Source organism: Suncus etruscus, chromosome 3 (assembly GCF_024139225.1).
Source record: "Suncus etruscus isolate mSunEtr1 chromosome 3, mSunEtr1.pri.cur, whole genome shotgun sequence".
NCBI lineage: Eukaryota > Metazoa > Chordata > Mammalia > Eulipotyphla > Soricidae > Suncus > Suncus etruscus.
In genome coordinates this window covers 67,756,546-67,776,413 of record NC_064850.1, presented here as the reverse complement: position 1 = coordinate 67,776,413, position 19,868 = coordinate 67,756,546, and the positions used below count along the sequence as shown (strand labels likewise).

Sequence of the window (19,868 nt, the reverse complement as noted above, 5' to 3'; positions counted from 1 at the left end):
CACCTCCAACCCCTCTGACTTCCCAGGAATAAATAGTAACCAAGCATGGGAATGCTAGATCAACCTTCCATCCCACAGCACACCTCCTCTCCTCTCCCTTCCACATTGGGCACCGCCCCCCTCATCCCCACACTGAACCCCTTCTTCAGGCTTATTCCTTCTTGCTAGACTTTCCCTTGACCCTCTACATTTTATCACCATTCTTTCCTTTCTCTAGTCTCCTATTATTCCATTACTCCCAAGTTCTACAGGGAGACAGAAGGGAACTTCTCAATAAGGGTTGTGGGGAACAGTATTACAGAACTGCTTGGCCCACCAATGCAGGGGTCACTGGGAGTATAGTCAGAGGACATCAATCTGGGGTTCCAAAGTCCTCTTCCTGTCTCCCTATCACTGTTGATTCCCAGATTCTATACTGGAATAATCAGAATTTCTTGCAGTTTTGTATGCCTTCTTCACCTAAGGTTATCTCTAGGTTAAGCCAGAATAGAGGCTGGAGAGATCATCCAGCAGGCAGGACACTTGACCAACCTGGCCAAGCAGGGTTCAATTCTTGGTACCTCATATGTTCCTCCTGAGCCTCACCCATAGTGTGAGCCCTAAGTACAGAGCTGGACATGGCTTCTAAACCAAAAACAACAAACAAACAAAACTCAAGAAAGTCAGCACAGACAGGTCTGAGGCCTTGCCTGAGGGGGTGTGACTAGCCGTCTCAGAAGGCCCCACCTTGCTTTCTTCTTCGGGTCTTTATTGGACCCAGATAGATCTTGGACTCATCTTTGTCCTGATGAGGAACACAGAGTTCTGGCCAGACCATTCTGTGTAGTCCTGTGCCATGGAGGCCTCCTCTGCCCACAGTCCCCTTTGTCCTCACTACCACCCTACACCATACTCCACTGGGCCAGGAGGTGACTCAAAGGACTGGAGCACATGGTCCCTCTACCCCATCCCTGTATCAATAGGAGAAATTTCTGTGCATGAAGTTGGGGGAGCCCCCTCCAGCATCCAGGTCTGCCCACACTCAATGAAAACTTTATTTGTTTTGTTTGGCAGTGCTCAGGGTTGACTTCTGGCTTCGTGTTCAGGGAAAATTCCTGGCAAGTGCCTTACCTGCTGTACTATCTCTCCAGCCTCAATGAAAACCTCTTTGTTTTATTTTAGTTTTTGGGCCACATCTAGGCATGCAGAATTACTCCTGGTGGTATTCAGGGGACCATATGAGGTGCCAGGGAAAAACCTGAATCTGGTGCAATAAAAGGCAAGTGCCCTACCCTCTGTGCTACCTCTTGGACCCCTGAAAATATTTATTTTTGTTTTCTGGGTCACACCCAGCAGCCCTCAGGGGTAACTCCTGGCTCTATGCTCAGAAATCGCTCCTGGCAGGCTTGGGGGACCACATGGGATGCCGGGATTCGAACCACTGTCCTTCTGCATGCAAGGCTAACACCTTACCTCCATGATATCTCTTGGGCCCTGGAAAACATTATTTTTTCTGATTAAAACACAAATGTTTTTTCATAATGGCTTACATATGGAAAACTTTTTTTTTTTTTGGTTTTTTGAGGCTACACCCATTTGATGCTCAGGGGTTACTCCTGGCTAAGTGCTCAGAAATTGCCCCTGGCTTGGGGGGACCATATGGGATGCCGGGGGATCGAACCACGGTTCTTCCTTGGCTAGCGCTTGCACGGCAGACACCTTACCTCTAGCACCACCTCACTGGCCCCTGGAAAACATTTTTTAATTAAAAAAGAAATCTTCCGGGCCCGGAGAGATAGCACAGCGGTGTTTGCCTTGCAAGCAGCCGATCCAGGACCAAAGGTGGTTGGTTCGAATCCCGGTGTCCCATATGGTCCCCCATGCCTGCCAGGAGCTATTTCTGAGCAGACAGCCAGGAGTAACCTCTGAGCACCGCCGGGTGTGGCCCAAAAACCAAAAAAAAAAAAAAAATCTTCCTTGGGTCCGAAGTGATGGCGCAGTAGTAGGGCATTTGCCTTGCATGTGGCAGACCCAGGACTGACAGTGGTTCGATTTCGTCGGTATCCCCTTTTGTCCCCTGAACCTGCCAAGGGCTATTTCAGAGCACAGTCAGGAGTAACCCTTGAGGCCACCACTGGGTGTGACCCAAAATCCAAAAAAGAAAAAAAATGAAATCACCTCTGCTGAGATTTTTCTCTATTATTTTACGTATATGAAATATTTGTTCCTTCACATACTCTATATACATATATTCAATGGCACAGGCCTCTCGTAGGTAAGCATGGATATAGATAGACATGTCTACATGTGTGCAGCACCTTAACTCTAACTGTCCTTACCTCTGATTGTTGTTTTCTTTTTTTTTTTTACTCAGTGCTCAGTTATTCCTGGCTCTTTGTAGGAATCACTCTTGGCAATGCTCATAGGAACACATGTAGTGCTGGGGATCAGACCCATCATGACCACTATCCCATCTCTTGGGGGGGCGGGGCTACACTCAGATGTGTACATGGGTAACTCCTGGTTCATTCAGGAATCACTCCTATGGCTCAGGGGGTCATATGGGAAGTTGGGGATCGAACCCAGGTCAGTCTCTTGCAGGGCATGTATGCTCCCTGCTGCGCTATTACTCTGGCCCTTCTCCCTTCTCTTTAAAGCCTATGCAGACATGCATAATTCCCTACTTATAAATTTGTGTTTGTTGTTTGGGGCCATACCCACAGTACTCAGGACTTTCTCCTGAAACTGTGCTCAGAAGTCAGGAAACTATATGTGGTACTGGGATCTGACCCAGGTTAGTCACATTCAAGGCAAGCACTCTACCCACTGCATTATATCTCCAACCTCACTTCCCTACTTTTAGAAGTTGTTTGCTTGAAGCTGTTTGCTTGCCAATAAATCCTTCTTCTCTATTTAGTCTTCCTATGCTTTGGAGCTGGCTATTCTAAACTGTCCCTCTGGGCCCAACATTCCATGGAAACGAGTTTCATCTGAATCCTATTGCTAAAACAAATTTTTGTTTTTGTATGGAGGTCACACCTAGCTGTGGTCAGGGCTTCCTCCTAGTCTGTGCACAGGAGTCACTCCCAGTAGTGCTTGGGGACCATATACAGGGCCAGGGATTGAACCAGGGTCTGTTACAGGGAAGGCAAGTGCCTTCCCTGCTGTACTTTCTATCTGGTCCACTCACTCTAATTTTTGAACCAGAAAGACTTAAACTAAAATCTTTTTTTGTTTGTTTTGTTTTTGGTTTTTGAATTATACCTGGCAGTGCTCAGGGATTACTCCTGACTCTATGCTCAGAAATTGCTCCTGGCAGGCTCTGGGGACCATATGGGATGCTGGGATTCAAATCACCATTCTTCTGCATGCAAGGCAAGTGCCCTACCTCCATGCTATCTCTCCAGCCCTGAACTAAAACCTATCTGAATTTTGTTTCAAAGAATGATGTGAAGTGGGGAACTAGTTTATCCCACTCCTAAATGTCAAGGCAAGAAGCACCTGCCTGAATTCTACAATCAGGAAAAGAAAGTTGGTTTATTTAAAAGAAAATAAAAAACGGGGGAGGAGCAACAGTACTATCGGTAGAGTATTTGTCTTGCATGCTGCCAACCTGAGTTCAAACACCCCCCCCCCAATATCCCAAATGGTCTCCTGAGCATGACCAGGAATAATTCCAGAGCAAAGAGCTGGGAGAACCACCGAGTACCATTGGATGTGGCCCAAAAACAAACAAATAAAAAGTAGAAAATAGCCTTATGTAATTCAATTTTTTGGACAAGATGTGATTCAGCCATGAGGGTACATATCTTTTGTATTGATTCCTAGTTCAATTTCCCACCATGTTCCAGAATTTATTCCTACAACAACTAAATAACATGAAAAAAAAGAATAAATCATTTCAGTAGTAAAAAAAATTTTTTTTTGAGTCATACCTGGCAGCACTAAGGGGTTACTACTAGCCCTACAATCAGAAATCGCTCCTGGCAGGCTTGGGGAACCATATGGGATGCTCGGTCCCTCTACATGGAAGGCAAATGTCCTACCTCCATGCTATCTCTCCAGCCCCCTAAAATTTTTTTTTTTTTTTGGTTTTTTGGGCCACACCGGGTAACGCTCAGGGGTTACTCCTGGCTATGCGCTCAGAAGTTGCTCCTGGCTTGGGGGACCATATGGGACGCCGGGGGATCGAACTGTGGTCCGTCCAAGGCTAGCGCAGGCAAGGCAGGCACCTTACCTCTTGCGCCACCGCCCGGCCCCCCCTAAAATTTTTTTAAAGAGAAAACAATGACGGGGGTGTGTGTGTGTGTAGAGATGTGGCGCTAGAGGTAAGGCATCTGCCTTGCAAGCGCTAGCCTAGGATGGATCACGGTTTGATCCCCTGGTATCCAATATGGTATCCCCAAGCCAGGGGTGATTTCTGAGTGCATAGCCAGGAGTAACCCCTGAGCATCTGTTATAAATCAGCCCCTGATGAGGTTGACTGATGGAGGGATGGAGGATGAGGCCTTTCTCCTCCAGCTCGGACCACGCGTCTATTACCCTGTTCAGCCGGCGGTTCTGAGGTGAATGCGGTGGGAAGAAAGCCAACAGGCAGTCAAGCTTCCGAAGAAAAAAGCTCTTTATTCCGTGAAGAGGTCGAAGCCAAAAGGCCTAAGAATAGGTCCCAGGAAAAAAAAAAAACCCTCACCTTCCACAGACCCTTGCTTTTATGCCCCAGAATCAGGTACCACCCAATGGTGGGATCAGATACCACCCAATGGTGGGAGCAGAATCAGGTATCACCCTAGGGTGTGGCACAAAAGAACAAAAACAAGAAAATAAAATTAAATAAAAATTAAAGAGAAAATAGGGCCCGGAGAGATAGCACAGTGGTGTTTGCCTTGCAAGCAGCCGATCCAGGACCAAAGGTGTTTGGTTCGAATCCCGGTGTCCCATATGGTCCCCCGTGCCTGCCAGGAGCTATTTCTGAGCAGACAGCCAGGAATAACCCCTGAGCAACGCCGGGTGTGGCCCAAAAACCAAAAAAAAAAAAAAAAAAAAATTAAAGAGAAAATAGAGTTGGACTGATAGTACAGCAGATAAGGCTCTTGCTCTGCATGCATCCAACCCAGGTTTGATACCCCTATGTTCTCCTGAGCCCACCAGGAGATATCTCTGAGCACAGAGCCAGGAGTAAGCCCTGAGCATCTCTGGGCGTGGCCCTAAAATACCTAGAAATGGTTAGAAAATAAAACCAAGGGCCCGGAGAGATAGCACAGTGGCATTTGCCTTGCAAGCAGCCGATCCATGACCAAAGGTGGTTGGTTCGAATCCCGGTGTCCCATATGGTCCCCCGTGCCTGCCAGGAGCTATTTCTGAGCAGACAGTCAGGAGTAACCCCTGAGCACCGCCGGGTGTGGCCCAAAAATAAAAAAATAAAATAAAAAAAAAAAGAAAGAAAGAAAAGAAAACCAAGTACCTCAGATAAATGGTGGGGTGCAGAGAAGGCCACAGGGCCTTCCTGGCACTGGCCAGGGATGGTTTGGTGACGTGGCCCAACAGCGTCAGCCCAACAGTATAAACAGTGCCGGCTGAGGGGTCAGAGAGCCGCAGCATTGCCTCAGCCCCAGAATAAACAAAAACTCTACAGTCCATTTTTACCTCCCAGCACGATCTCCCAGGGCGAGGGCAGTGGCCAAGCAGAGGGCAAGGTTAGACCTCCAGGGGAAGGCTGATGCGGTGGGAGAACCAGAGAATTCCACTCGTCTGGGAGCAAGTGTGTTCTGGAAAGATGTTCTGGGTCTCAGCTCAGGATCTTTCTTCCAGACCTGCCCAAGTCGCACCATTTCCCAGCCAATGAGTCTTTAAGGGCAAAAATATCTCAGGACCGAAGTGAGTTCAGGGGAAGAGAACCCATGGTTGCTACCTTAGAAGCTACCAGAGTAGCAGCAAGGAAAGGAACTGGGGTGCCCTGCTCCAGGGGCCCTTCTTCACTCTGAGACTTATCTCCTATGACCAAGTCATGACTTGGCCTTATAGCTTTTGCTTGTCTGATCGTTGGTTTTAGGCCACATACAATAGTGCTGGGGTGCTCCTGAGTCAGTGCTCAGTTACAGTGTACAGTGCTGGTTGGAGATAAGGCCTCAGATGTTGGAAGCTGCTTTCAGTCTGTTGTCACTCTGGCACCAGGCTGGGGGCTCCCAATTACACACTCTGCTGGACCCTAATATTTAGCCAGAAGTGGCCTCAAATAGGAGCTCCTGGAGACCTCTGCCTTGTTTGTTTGTTTGTTTGTTTGTTTTTCAGTGTTCAGGGGTTACTCTTGGCTCTGCACTCAGAAATCACTCCTGGCAGACTCAGGAGACCATCTGGGATCCTGAGGAGCGAACCTGGTTGGCTGTGTGCAAGGCAAATGCCTTACCTGCTGTACTTGCTTTGGCCCAATCAGTCTTCTTTTTTTGGTTTTGGGGCCACACTAGGCAATATTCAGAACATACTCCTGGTTCTGTGCTCAGGGATCACTCTTGACAGGGCTTAGGGGGTCATCAGGGTGCCAGGGATCAAACGTGAGTTGGCCACACGCAAGGCAATTGCCCTCCCTACTGCCCTATCAGTCAGGCCCTGAGACCTTCCTCTTGTCCCCCAGGGTCCCTTCACCCTCCTTTCTCATTAATGTCAGTTCAGCCCTTGTCCTTCCTCATGGTCACTGTTGGGCCCTGGCTCAGTCACTGTTGAGGTCACTGTTGAGTTCTGGGCCTCAGTTGCCTTGTATTTATGCTTTTTTTAATTCTTCAGAAATTAAGGGAGGAAGCAGGGGAAGCATTGAGATGAGGTGGTCAGAGCACCTTAGGCAGCATCTTTGCGTGTCTGTTAGGTGAGGCGTATCCCATCTTGGGGACTTGGGGTCTCTCCTTCCAGGAGGGTCCCCTCATGTCATGCAGCCCTGGTCTTTCATCTGCTGTGCTGAGCATGTCTGAAGCCTGCAGAGAACCCCCTTTTCTTTGGGGGGGGTCACACCCAGCAGCACTCAGTGATTTCTCCTGGCTCTAGGCTCAGAAATCGCTCCTGGTAGGCTCGGGGGACTATATGAGATGCCGGGATTCAAACCACTGTCCTTCTTAATGCAAGGTAAATGCCCTACCTCCATGCTATCTCTCTGGCCCAGAGAACTCCATTTTTAATCACTTTGTGGAGTTATATAAACAAGCAACTTTAGTGTTCAGTGTCCAACTCCTTTCCTCCCTCCCTCCCTCTATTTCTCTGTGCCCTCCCTGCCTGGAGAACACTTGGGGAGACCGAAACTGAGTTATTGGTCCCTGAGGGCAGGAGGAACATGCTGTTCCCTGCCCCTGAACTGGAAGCAGGAGCCCTGGCATCCCCACAGAACAGTCTTTGTGGTGACACAGAGGCCTGTGCTCAAAGGAACCCTGGAACCCCGCTCTAGGGGCTCCCATTTCAACTCTCAACTCTATATCTAGCCCAGGCCTCAAGGAAGAGAGGAGCAGAGGCCTTGGGGAGCAGACCCCAGATTTCCTACTATGTCCTGTGGGGTGCAAGGCAAATGCCCTACCTTCTGTGTTTGCTCTGGCCACCCCCAAGCTCTCACACATAGGGATGTCTTCTTCCTGCTTCCCCTTGCTCCTTCATCATAGACCTCAGAGCAGCCCCTCTTTACCCCACAGCCAATGCTGGGCTTGGGGCAATCAACACTTCATTTCTTTTTTTTTTTTTTTTGGTTTTTGGGCCACACCTGGCGGTGCTCAGGGGTGATTCCTGGCTGTCTGCTCAGAAATAGCTCCTGGCAGGCACGGGGACCATATGGAACACCGGGATTCCAACCAACCACCTTAGGTTCTGGGTCGGCTGCTTGCAAGGCAAACACCACTATGCTATCTCTCTGGCCCCAACACTTTATTTCTTTATTACTTCCTCTGTCTCGCTCCAAGTAGCCAAAGAGGAACTTCAATAATTCTCCTTTCCTCTTTCTTCTTTTCTCCTCTTTTCTCCTCCTCCTCCTCCTCCTTATCCTCCTCCATTTTTTGGCACTTTTTGATGGAGGACTACACTCAACAATTTTTAGAAACTACAGCTGGCTCAGGGCTCAGGAGACCATGCTGTGCCTGGAATCAAACCCAGGCTTCCTGCACATAGCACATGTGCTTTAGTCTATTGAACCTCTTCGGACCAAATCTGAGAGCACATGTGTGCCTACCCCTTTCCCCACTGCAGATGCTCAGATACCAATCCCAGGAATACTGTTTCAGGCACACTTGTGTCAATGTGTTTCTCCCAAAGTCAGAAACTTTAGAAATTGAGGCTGTAGACAAAGATAGTTGGAGACAAAGGTAGTTGCATTGCATGTGACTGACCTGGGTTGGTTCAATCACTGGTACTGTATATGGTTCTCTGAGCATCTCCAGGAGTGATCCCTGAGCACAGAACACTGCTGGATGTGATCCCAAAACCAGATCATGTTTGGTCTGAAAGGTCCCTTGGAGCTGAGCCTACATATGGCATGCAGAAGGCCATAAATTCCATCCCTGGGATTGAGCAGTCCCTGGAGCATCCTAGGGTGTAACCCCCAACACAGCATCCTTGGCCTGAGTCCTGACACCACTGGGCATGATGAACTAGGCTAAGTATTACTGGAAATGATCCCTGGGTACCTGAGCACTGCTGGAGAAGCAATCCCCTCCAAAAAAGGCTTTTTTTTTTTTTGTAGCTATGTTTTACTTATTTATTTATTTGGAGGAGCTTCCACAGAGAGAAGGGATACATTTGTCTTGTCTTGTATGAGGACAGAACCAGAACCAATAGCCTCTGAGCCACAGGATGTGGCCATAGGAACCGTGTAGGTAGGAGCCACAACCAATAATGCTTGGGGTTCTTCCTGACTCTGCACTCAGGAATTATACCTGTTGGGCTTGCAGAACCATATGGAGTGTCAGGGATTGAACCACAGTTGGCTGTGTGCAAGGCAAGCACCTTCTCCACTGTACTATCACTCTGCATCCCACCCCCCATGGCAATTCTTGGCTCTCCAGGCTGGAGGTTCAATGTGAGGAACAAAGGATGCTGCACAAGCCACGTGATCACCCAGAACATCCTGATGGTGCTCAGGTTTCCCAAGGCTGCACCCTGGTGTTCAGAGGACTAGGAGGCTCTGAGAATTACATGGGAGTAATTCCTGGTTTCATGCAAAACATGCCCAGCAAATGTTTACTAAATGCTAAGCACTCTACCCAGATGGGTGCTGGGAGAAATTGCCAAGTAAGATCCTCCCATATCCACAACTCATTCACAGGTTACTTCCAAGGTCTGGGCACTAAATGATGAGTCAGCGCGAGTGAAAAGGGGAGACAAATTATCGATGTTTTGGGGTTCACATCAGCACCACGAGCACCAAATGAGTGATTCACAGAATTGGAAACTGTCAGGAAGGGATTATGGAGGGTCACTGTGGTCTGGTGGCTCTGGCTGTTGGCATCATGAGGTTCCTAAGAGTTAGGGAGATCAGGGCTGGAGACTGGGGTGTTTGGATCGAAACATGGAAACCCCAAGCACAATTTAGGTGACTCTGGAGAAAGTGAGTGGCAGAAAAGAGGGAAGGGGAAGGAGCAAGGAAGGACTGCATCACCTCAGAGAATAAAAATTGTGTCCCTGGGGCCGGTGAGGTGGCGCTAGAGGTAAGGTGTCTGCCTTGCAAGCGCTAGCCAAGGAAGGACCCCAGTTCGATCCCCAGGCGTCCCATATGGTCCCCCCAAGCCAGGGGCAATTTCTGAGCGCTTAGCCAGGAGTAACCCCTGAGCATCAAACAAGTGTGGCTGAAAAAAACAAAAAAAAAAAAAATTGTGTCCCTGAGTGTCACAGAGCTGCCATCAGGTGCTCTTCACAATGAGGACTTTGGCTGTACTAGAAGACAGACTTGGTAAGTGCTGGAGAAATCGGAGCCTGCTACTCAGCTTGGGGGTGTAAAATGAGAGCACTGCTTTGCAAGGCAGCCTGGCAAGTCCTCAAACAATTCGGCACAGAGATACCGCACGGCCCAGTGTTTCCATGCCTGAGTATAAACAAGAGAACTGAAGAGGTGTACATAAAAACTTAAACACACCCCACACAACACATCATAGACACATGCACACACACGTATCAGGCTCAGGACTATTCATAACAGGTCAGATGCAGGAACCTTCTAGACAGATGTCAACTGCTGACAGGATACACAAAGTGCGGCATGGCTTTTGGATGGGCCTTCACTCGCCATACAGAGAAGCAGCAAGAGTGAACCTTGTACATGTATAAGTGACTGATGCTGCAAAGGCCATTATGGTTGCACTTTCAGTAATCTAAAGTGGGTGAAGCCTGCAGGAAAATCCAGAGAGGTGGAAAGTGAAACATGTTTAGGAGTTGAGAGAAAAGGGGAATTGGGAGTGTCTGCGAATGGATGTGAGGATTTTGGGGGTGCTGAGGATTTTGGGGGTGCTGAAAAGACTTTGGAATTGCATGGTGGTGATGTTAGTACAGCTAGTTTTTCCTTCCTTCCTTCCTTCCTTCCTTCCTTCCTTCCTTCCTTCCTTCCTTCCTTCCTTCCTTCCTTCCTTCCTTCCTTCCTTCCTTCCTTCCTTCCTTCTTTCTTTCCTTTTGTTTTTGGATTTTTGGGTTTTTGTTTGTTTTGCTTTTGGGCCACACCTGGCTGTGCTCAAGGCTCACTCCTGATTCTGTGCTCAAGAATCAGTCCGGGTAGAGCTCTAGGGCTCAGAAGCAGTGCAGGGGATCAGACCCAACTCAGCTTTGTGCAAGGCAAGTATTTTATCTATCGTGCCCACAAAATCCACTAGTGTCACCAAAACCACTTGCGTGTGCACTTTTTTTTCTTTTTTTTTTTTTTTTTTGGTTTTTGGCCCACACCCGGCGCTGCTCAGGAATTACTCCTGGCTGTCTGCTCAGAAATAGCTCCTGGCAGGCACGGGGGACCATATGGGACACCGGGATTCAAACCAACCACCTTTGGTCCTGCATTGGCTGCTTGCAAGGCAAACACCACTGTGCTATCTCTCCGGGCCCGCACTTTTTTTTTTTTTTTCTTGTATGAGCCACTTCTGGTACCAAGGACCAAACCCCAGGACTCCTGCAAGCTCCAGCGCCCTGAATCATCTTCCCAGCCCCAAACTATCCACTTAAAAAAAGGCAAATTCTAGGTCAGAGCAATGGCAGAGCAGGTAGGGCATTTGCCTTGCATGCATCTGATCCGGGCTCAATCCCTGGCATTCCATATGGTCCCCTAAGCATGCCAGGAGTGATTTGTTGAGTATAGAGTCAGGAGTAAATTCTGAACATCACTTGGTGTGGACCAAAACCAAAAATAGGGGAGCTTGCGGGTGGAGAAATAGCAAAGCAAGTAAGGAGCTTGTTGTGCACGAGGCCAACCTGGTCTGATTCTCAGTACCCAAGCAATGAAAGAGGGGTCATCTAAGAGTGATGAGTACAGTTAGAGAAATAAGTACATTGAGAACGATCATAATAATGTGAATGAATGAGGGAAGTAGGAAGCCTGTCTAGAGTATAGATGCGGGTGGGGTGGGGAGGAGGGAGATTTAGGACATAGGTGATGGGAATGTTGCACTGGTGAAGGGAGGGTGTTCTTTACATGACTGAAACCCAACTACAATCATATTTTTTTTTTTTTTGGTTTTTGGGCCACACCCGTTGACGCTCAGGGGTTACTCCTGGCTATGCGCTCAGAAGTTGCTCCTGGCTTGGGGGACCATATGGGACACCGGGGGATCGAACCGCGGTCCGTCCAAGGCTAGCGCAGGCAAGGCAGGCACCTTACCTCTTGCGCCACCGCCCGGCCCCTACAATCATATTTTTAATCAAAGTGTTTAAATAAAGATATTATTAAAAAAAGAAAAGAACGAGGGGTAATCTAAGCAAAATTATATTCTACTTACTATATTTATCTTTCCTTGCCTTAATTTCTCAAGGACCGAAATTAAATACAGAACTGAAGAGCTAGAGGGGTGGCTCCCTTTCCTTGCATGTGGCAGAATTGAATTCATTCCCCAGCCCCACATATGGTCCCCAGTACATTGCCCAAAATGATCCCTGAGTGCAGAGCCAGGAACAATCCCTGAGAACCATCAGATGTGGCCCAAAAACCAAACAAACAACTCAACAAATGCAGACTGAATATCTTTAAAAAAAGTAACAACTTAAAACCTATGCCAAGGACTGCAACTGAAACACTATCATTTTGACCAACACTTTCTTTCTTTCCTTCCTTCCTTCCTTCCTTCCTTCCTTCCTTCCTTCCTTCCTTCCTTCCTTCCTTCCTTCCTTCCTTCCTTCCTTCCTTCCTTCCTTCCTTCCTCCTTCCTTCCTTCCTTCTTTCCTTCCTTCCTTCCTTCCTTCCTTCCTTCCTTCCTTTCTTTCTTTCTCTCTTTCTCTCTCTTTCTTCTTCTTCTTCTTCTTCTTCTTCTTCTTCTTCTTCTTCTTCTTCTTCTTCTTCTTCTTCTTCTTCTTCTTCTTCTTCTTCTTCTTCTTTCTTCTTTTCTTTATTTTTGGGCCACACCCGTTTGACACTCAGGGGTTACTCCTGGCTATGCGCTCAGAAATCTCCCCTGGCTTGGGGGGACCATATGGGACGCCGAGGGATCGAACCGTGGTCCGTTCTACGCTAGCACGTGCAAGGCAGACACCTTACCTCTAGCACCACCTTCCCGCCCCCCTCTTTCTTTCTTTCTTTCTTTCTTTCTTTCTTTCTTTCTTTCTTTCTTTCTTTCTTTCTTTCTTTCTTTCTTTCTTTCTTTCTTTCTTTCTTTCTTTCTTTCTTTCTTCCTTCCTTCCTTCCTTCTTTCTTTCTTTCTTTTCTTTCTTTTCTTTCTTTCTTTCTTTCTTTCTTTCTTTCTTCTTTCTTTCTTTCTTTCTTTCTTTCTTTCTTTCTTCTTTCTTTCTCTCTCTCTCTCCCTCCCTCCCTCCTTTTCCTTCCTTCCTTCCTTCCTTCCTTCCTTCCTTCCTTCCTTCCTTCCTTCCTTCCTTCCTTCCTTCCTTCCTTCCTTCCTTCCTTCCTTCTTTCTTTCTTTCTTTCTTTCTTTCTTTCTTTCTTTCTTTCTTTCTTTCTTTCTGTGGTTTTTGGGTCACATCTGGCAGCACTCAGGGGCTACTTCTGGCTGTATGCTCAGAAATCACCCCGGCAGGCTCAGGGGACCATATGGGATGCCAGGATTCAAACCATCGTCCTTCTGCATGTAAGGCAAATGCCTTACCTCCATGCTATCTCTCCACCCCCAACACTTTTTTTTTTTTTGGCTTTTGGGCCACACCCGACGGTGCTCAGGGGTTACTCCTGGCTGTCTGCTCAGAAATAGCACCTGGCAGGCACGGGGGACCATATGGGACACCGGGATTCGAACCAACCACCTTTGTTCCTGGATTGGCTGCTTGCAAGGCAAATGCCGCTGTGCTATCTCTCCGGGCCCTCCCAACACTTTCTAATGGAAATAAAATTCCAACTATATGTGGAACTTTAAATGTTCTAGTGCCATAATTTGAAAGTGAAATTAATTTTCATAAGTTATGGTTTCATAAGTTATGGTTTGAACCCACACTATTATTTCAACAAGTAAATTAATGAGATTGGGCCACTCTGAAATTCTGAGTGGATTCTATATTTATAGGAGATCTCAGTCTGGATTGGCTACATTGGAAGAAACAGGTAGTTTCTGTGTGGGACAGCAAGGACCCACCAGGGGTCTGCAACCTTTCAGACATAAAGAGCCACTTGGACCCGTTTCCGAAGGAAACTGGGAGCCGCAAAACCATTGCAACATTTAAAACAAATATAACACTGCATATATTGTTTCTTACCTTAATGCTATATACGTCACCAGGTACGGCTGCCTCCATTGGCTCCGCTCCTCAGCTCCGCCTCACTGCTATAGATATAGCGGAGAGAAGCGGAGCTGAGATTAAAGCAGTATTTTTTTTTTCTGACATCGGCTCCGGAGCCGCGGCAAGCCTTCAAAAGAGCCGCATGCGGCTCCGGAGCCGCAGGTTGCCGACACCTGACCTAGACAAATGCACCCTTTTTTTGCCCAATCTCATTTCCCTCCTCCTATCTGTGATGAACTATCATAATAAGTAATAAGGTGACTGTGAGACTGATGCCTACTATCATGGAAAGGTTGGGGACCACAGACCCTGCCTCTGCCAGGCTTAGAGGGTAAGGGGTCACTTCAGATTGAGAATCCAGTATGTGAGTGGGTGTAAGTGGTATGGAAGGCTGCAGAGACCTTGGATCCTGCAGGTTTAAGAAGGAATGACCTAGTGAGGCCTGGGTTCTTGCTAAAGTCACTCCTAGGCTCTCCCACCAGCACTCAGGATCCAGGGACAGCCCAGTAGAAACAGGGGTGTGGGGTGAGACCAGGAATGTGGGAACCTTGCAGAGTGATTGATTCTGCTGCTGTAGGACTCAAGAAGGGAAGGGAGAGAGGTTTGTTGGTTTGTTTGTTTGTTTGTTTCGGGCCACAGCCGGCAGTGCTAAGAGGTTACTCCTGACTCTGCACTCAGAAATTACTCTTGGTGGGCTTGGGTGACCATATGGGATGCCAGGGATCAAACCCAGCCAACTATGTGCAAGGCAAATGTAACATCACTCCAACCCTGAGAGGTTTTTTTTTTTTCCTGTTGTGTTATGCAATGTTTTTCAGTTTGGCATCAACCTGAAATAAATGCTTGCCCCTCTCTGTCACCAGAGATGGCTTCTTAAGCCATGCTTTCTTCATCTGTCAGCAGGTGAAAGCCTGACTGTCTTACTCACCCCCTGAGGCTGGGACAATCACATGAGTTTCAGAGACCTGACCACGCTAGCATGCACCCTGTTGGCAGCTGTCACTGTGTACGGTGGGTGACCCAACACTGAGCTGGGCGCTTACCTGAGGATTACTGACAGAGCCATATTCTTCCTCTATGTTTCTAGGATAGGGAAAATTTCCTTTGCCTCCTTAAGGGGATTGTGTAGGTTGAAGAATGTTGGGGGAACCCTCTGGAAGCAGGAGGTTGGGTTAGTTTACTTTTCCCTTCCTTTTACAATTGTTTGTTTTGGGGGGAGCTACACCTGGCGGTACTCAGGGCTTACTCCAGGTTCTGTGCTTACGGATCACTCCTGGTGGGGCTCAGGATACCATATCGAGTGCTGTGCTAACTGTTTAGAAGGGAAGCACCTCATTTGCTGGACTTTCTCCCAGCCCTTCTCGAGAGCCTCTCTAACTTTCTATTTTCCAAGGCTGGAGACTTTCTCTTCCCTTTCTTTCCACACTCAGTAGGGATGGGTATAAGGGCAGAGGGGAAGGGGTGGGGCTCTCCCAGCAACACTCAGCTCTGTGGTTTGTACCTGCTGGTTCAGGGTTCAACTCAGTGGTACCAGGGGCTGTGGGGTATTGAGGAAATTTAGGTGTTTCACATACACCAGGCATGTTCTCCTGCCCTTTGAGCCATCTCCTTGGCCTTGATATTCTTTGACAGAAGTAGCTATTCTTCCCTGTATCGACACAGGGCCTGAAGAGCATCTCTTGTCTGCGACTTGGCTAGAGAGGGAGGTGAAGGCTCACCCTACTTGGCAGATACCCACACATCAGGAACTTGGTCCTGTGTAAATACCCCGGTGGCTTGCTGGGTCCCTGATGGATGGGCATTGATCCCTGAGTGCCCATCAGTCCTTCATGTCTCGTGACCAGAGAGACTTTCCATCTCTGGGGTTAATTTCTCCAGAGTGGTCATAACCCCTGCTGGGGAATCGTGTGCTAACAGTTCTATTCATCATCCTGTTTGGCGGGCTCAGTCGCTCCAGGGCTGGGCGCCAGAGGCCAAGGGCAGGAGTCTGTGTTCTGGGATCTGGTTGGGCCTTGGAAAGTATATTTATTAGGAACCATGGAATGTCCAAATATAGACAACTGGCTTGACCCAGCCATAGGATGGACTATGATAGCATCCACTGAAAATGATGTTGAGCAAGAAGTTTTTTTTTTTTTTTTTTTTTTTTTTTTTTTTTTTTTTTTTTGTGGTTTTTGGGTCACACCCGGCAGTGCTCAGGGGTTATTCCTGGCTCCAGGCTCAGAAGTTGCTCCTGGCAGGCACGGGAGGACCATATATGGGACGCCGGGATTCGAACCGATGACCTCCTGCATGAGAGGCAAACGCCTTACCTCCATGCTATCTCTCCGGCCCCGAGCAAGAAGTTTTTGAGACATGGGAAAAGGATGATGATCATCAAGAAAGACAATGTATGTGATGAACAGTCCATTTCATGATCTTAACCTCAAAAGGAAAGATACGTCTAAAAGCCAACAACAACTGGTAATGGGTAAGGTTGCTAGCGGAACAGAATGATGGCTATTTTTCCTTTTACTTTACTATGCTTTCTATATTGGCTACCATGACCTTTATTCTATTATAATTATAATTTTTGTTGATTTTGGGTCCCAGCCAGCACTGCTGGGGGATAAAACTGGCTCACTGCTAGACTGGGGGAGGGTAGTGTCTGCTCCCCTCAATGTTAGGACAAGCTCTGCCAGGACAAAATCATGTTGACCTTGAACCCTTTAAACCAATTTCCCAGCCTATCAATCACTTTTTGAGAAAGCACAAACAGCACCAGAACACTTTCCTTTGTACTTGCTTTCGAAGTCTGCATTCTAAGGTCCAGCCTGGAAGATCCTTGGCCAGTGAACCAACTCTCTCCTTAGCACTCTGGAGTCTTTGATGGCATTATCCGTGTATTTTGACCCTCACCACAATTTTCAGGGTGGTCCCTACCAGGAAAAGCCACAGGAAGGAAACTGCCCCTGGAGGAGGTGACATCATCCATCCTTGGGTCACTGTATTACCAGAAGGAACACAATGTGTAGAATGACAAGACCTAAGGTTATGGAGGTGTGGGATAAAGGGGGTGATGGGCACTGAGGTGTTTCCTATTGGACTTAGTTCTCCTCAAAGCTCTAGTGAGAAAGTGGACTGCCAGGGTCATAGAGATAGTACAGTGGGCAGTACATGAGCCTTACACACCGTAGACTCAGGTTCAATCCCCAGTACCCCATATGGTGCACTGAGTCTCAGCAGGAGTGATCCTAGAGTGCAGAGTGAAATAAACCCTGAGAACTACCAGGTGTGACACAAAAATAAAAAGAAAAGAAATAAAGAGAGAAAGGGAGAAAGAAAAAAAAGAAATAAAGAGAAATAGAAAAAGACATAGGAAGGAAGCAATGCAGGAAGGAAGGAAGGAAGGAAAGAAGGAAGGAAGGAAGGAAGGAAGGAAGGAAGGAAGAGAAAGAAAGTGAGAGAAAGAGAGAAAGGGAGAAAGGGAGAGAAAAAGAAAGATAAAGGAAAAGAAAAAGAAGTAAAGGGAAAAAAAGGGAGAGAAAGAAAGGCATAGGAGGGCCAGAGCAATGGCATGGAGCGGTAAGGTGTCTGCCTTGCCAGAGCTAGTCTAGGACAGACTGAGGTTCCATCTCCCAGTGTCTCATATGGTCCCCCAAGTCAGGAGCAATTTCTGAGCACATAGCCAGATGGAGAGAAAGAGGTAAGGAAGAAAAAAAGAAAGTAAAGAAAAAAGGAAGAAGAAGAAGGAAGGAGAGAGAAAGAAAGAAAGAAAGAAAGGAAGGAAGGAAGGAAGGAAGGAAGGAAGGAAGGAAGGAAGGAAGGAAGGAAGGAAGGAAGGAAGGAAGGAAGGAAGGAAAAATGAAGGAAGGAAATAAACTATGTTTGCAAAGACCTGGTCCCAGCTCTGGGCAATCTTGTAGTTCTGGCCTCAGTTGGACAAATCTTACTGATGTGACCATAGACCTCCCAGACCATCAGCTCTTCCACTTTCACACCCACAGCCTCCCCAAGGTTCCCTCTCCAGAAGGGATGCCTATGGTCCTGTTATATGTATGGGGTCCCAGATGCAAGTGTGCTTATACATTTAACAGGGGCTAAGCACCTCTGAAAAATGGCACCAGTTACAAATGAGTCTCTGAGCCTGGTGCTGTCCAGAACAAAGTGCAGCGGGTGCCTGGTAGTGTCCTTTCCCAATCTCTCACTATTCAGAGTGTCCATCTGGGGGGCTAGTTAATGATTTAGTCAGGGGTTGCAAAAGGGAATAAGTGCCTTATCTCCTCTCATGTGAGGATTTGGACCCAAAATCGTGTTTTCAAATAGTGTTTTCAAATAGAAGGCAGAGGTGGGGGATTCCTCCCTTACTGCCATAGCTCCCCATCTCCTAGAAGGAGATGTTGTTCACTCAACAGATGTTTATTGAGCCAATTCAGCCTGCTCATGGCTGGGAGTAAATATCAGGTGTTGTCCTGAGAAGTTGGGACACAAATCAAAACAGTGCTGGAAGGTGTGGGGGTCATGGAGTAATAATGAGAGACATGGAGGGGTTTGTAAATACAGGACTGGAGCAAGGGTTCCAGACAGGAGGAGCAGCTAAATTGTCTTTCCACCTGTCTCTCTCCCTCTGTCCAGCTGGGCCATAATCACCACCTGTGTGCTCAAGTGCTGTCATTTGAGCCGGGCCTTGAAGGAGCAAGAAGCATTAGCAAGGCCCAAGGTAGGGTCAGCATCTCATTAGAAGTGACAGTATGCAAGAAGGCCCAGAGAAAGTGCGGCTAAAGTATGACACCTTTAGAAAACCAACATCAGATACAACCGTCGTCTAGGGCAAAAGTCAAGGAGGAATTAGGAACTAAAGCAAGAGAGAGTCTCCACTCTGCTAAAGGCCTTCTAAGTTGTCTAGAGTGTGAATTTGATCTTAGAAGTTCAGTTGAGCAACCGAAGGCTTTTACACAGTAACGCTAAGAACAGGCCCTGGTTTTATAATAAGCTGCTGGCAACCTTGGGGAGGCCAGAAAGCAATAGGACAGATCAGCTAGGAGATCATGGATTTCTTCTGATAGATAACTGATACGGGTGAGAGTAGAAAGGGAACAGTGAGGAAGTGTAGAGTCAAGCCTACAGAAGGAGAATCCATAGGACACTCCCAATAAGAGAGTTTGGAAGCATGTAGAGAGGGATTAGAGCCCGTTAATCCCCAAAGTTATGACCTCCATTAGATGCTACTTCTATTTACCCAGTGTCGATGCAGGAGGAAAAGTAGACTTAGGGGTGGGGTGCGGTGACGATGATTAATTTATTTTTAGACTGGTTGAATTTGAGACACTCGAGGAGTCCAAGAGGCAAGTGGATGGTCTAGAACTCAAAATAGAGATCTAGGCCAGAGATAGAGCGCTTAGGGGTGGTAGAAGAACTGTGGCTTGGCTGAGGGTACTGAAAGGCCTGTGAAGGTGGAGTGGAGCCAGATGGGGGGTGGGGGAAAGAAGAGCTGTTTGGAGGAGAGATGAGAGAGAAACAAGATGAAGATACTCAGGTGCACGTGGGGTCCTGGCACCAAAGGGAAGGGAGTGATTTCAGTATGAACGACTGGTCCACCCCACAAAGAAATGGGACTGGAGGAAGCAATCAGGTCCCAAGAGCTCAGTAGGCCCGGGGTGTGATAATGAGTGTAGATACTGTTTCCTACAGCCTGGCAGGAGAGGAGAGAAGGTGGGAACAGAGACTCAGCAGAGAGGAATGTTGAAGATGCGAGAGATGGAGAGAGAAATGACAGTCATGACAGCCACATGACAGTTGCTGCCCAGGGGACTGGGCAGAATGAATCCCCCATGGATGAGGCTAACACCCTGCTCATGAGAACCCAGAGGTAAGGAAGCTTATTTTCTTCAGGTAGCAGGAGATAAATTTGAAGATATTCTCACCTGATGTCTTCAAGTTTCTCAGTGAAACTTGATTCTGGGGTTAGGCTGGGGTGGAAAGAGAGAAGGTAGGAGCAGGGGCGGGAGAAAGGCCAACTTCAGCAGGCACAGGAGGAG

The 19,868-nt window shown here is 47.6% G+C and overlaps 2 protein-coding genes across 2 annotated transcripts in view; one reads left to right on the top strand and one right to left on the bottom strand.

Moving 5' to 3' along the window:
- Positions 1-19,868, top strand: part of IPO9 (importin 9) — a 176,388-nt gene that overhangs the window by 90,893 nt on the left and 65,627 nt on the right. The window lies entirely within an intron of this gene.
- Positions 1-19,868, bottom strand: part of LMOD1 (leiomodin 1) — a 45,156-nt gene that overhangs the window by 11,448 nt on the left and 13,840 nt on the right. The gene's annotated exons all lie outside the window — the stretch shown is intronic.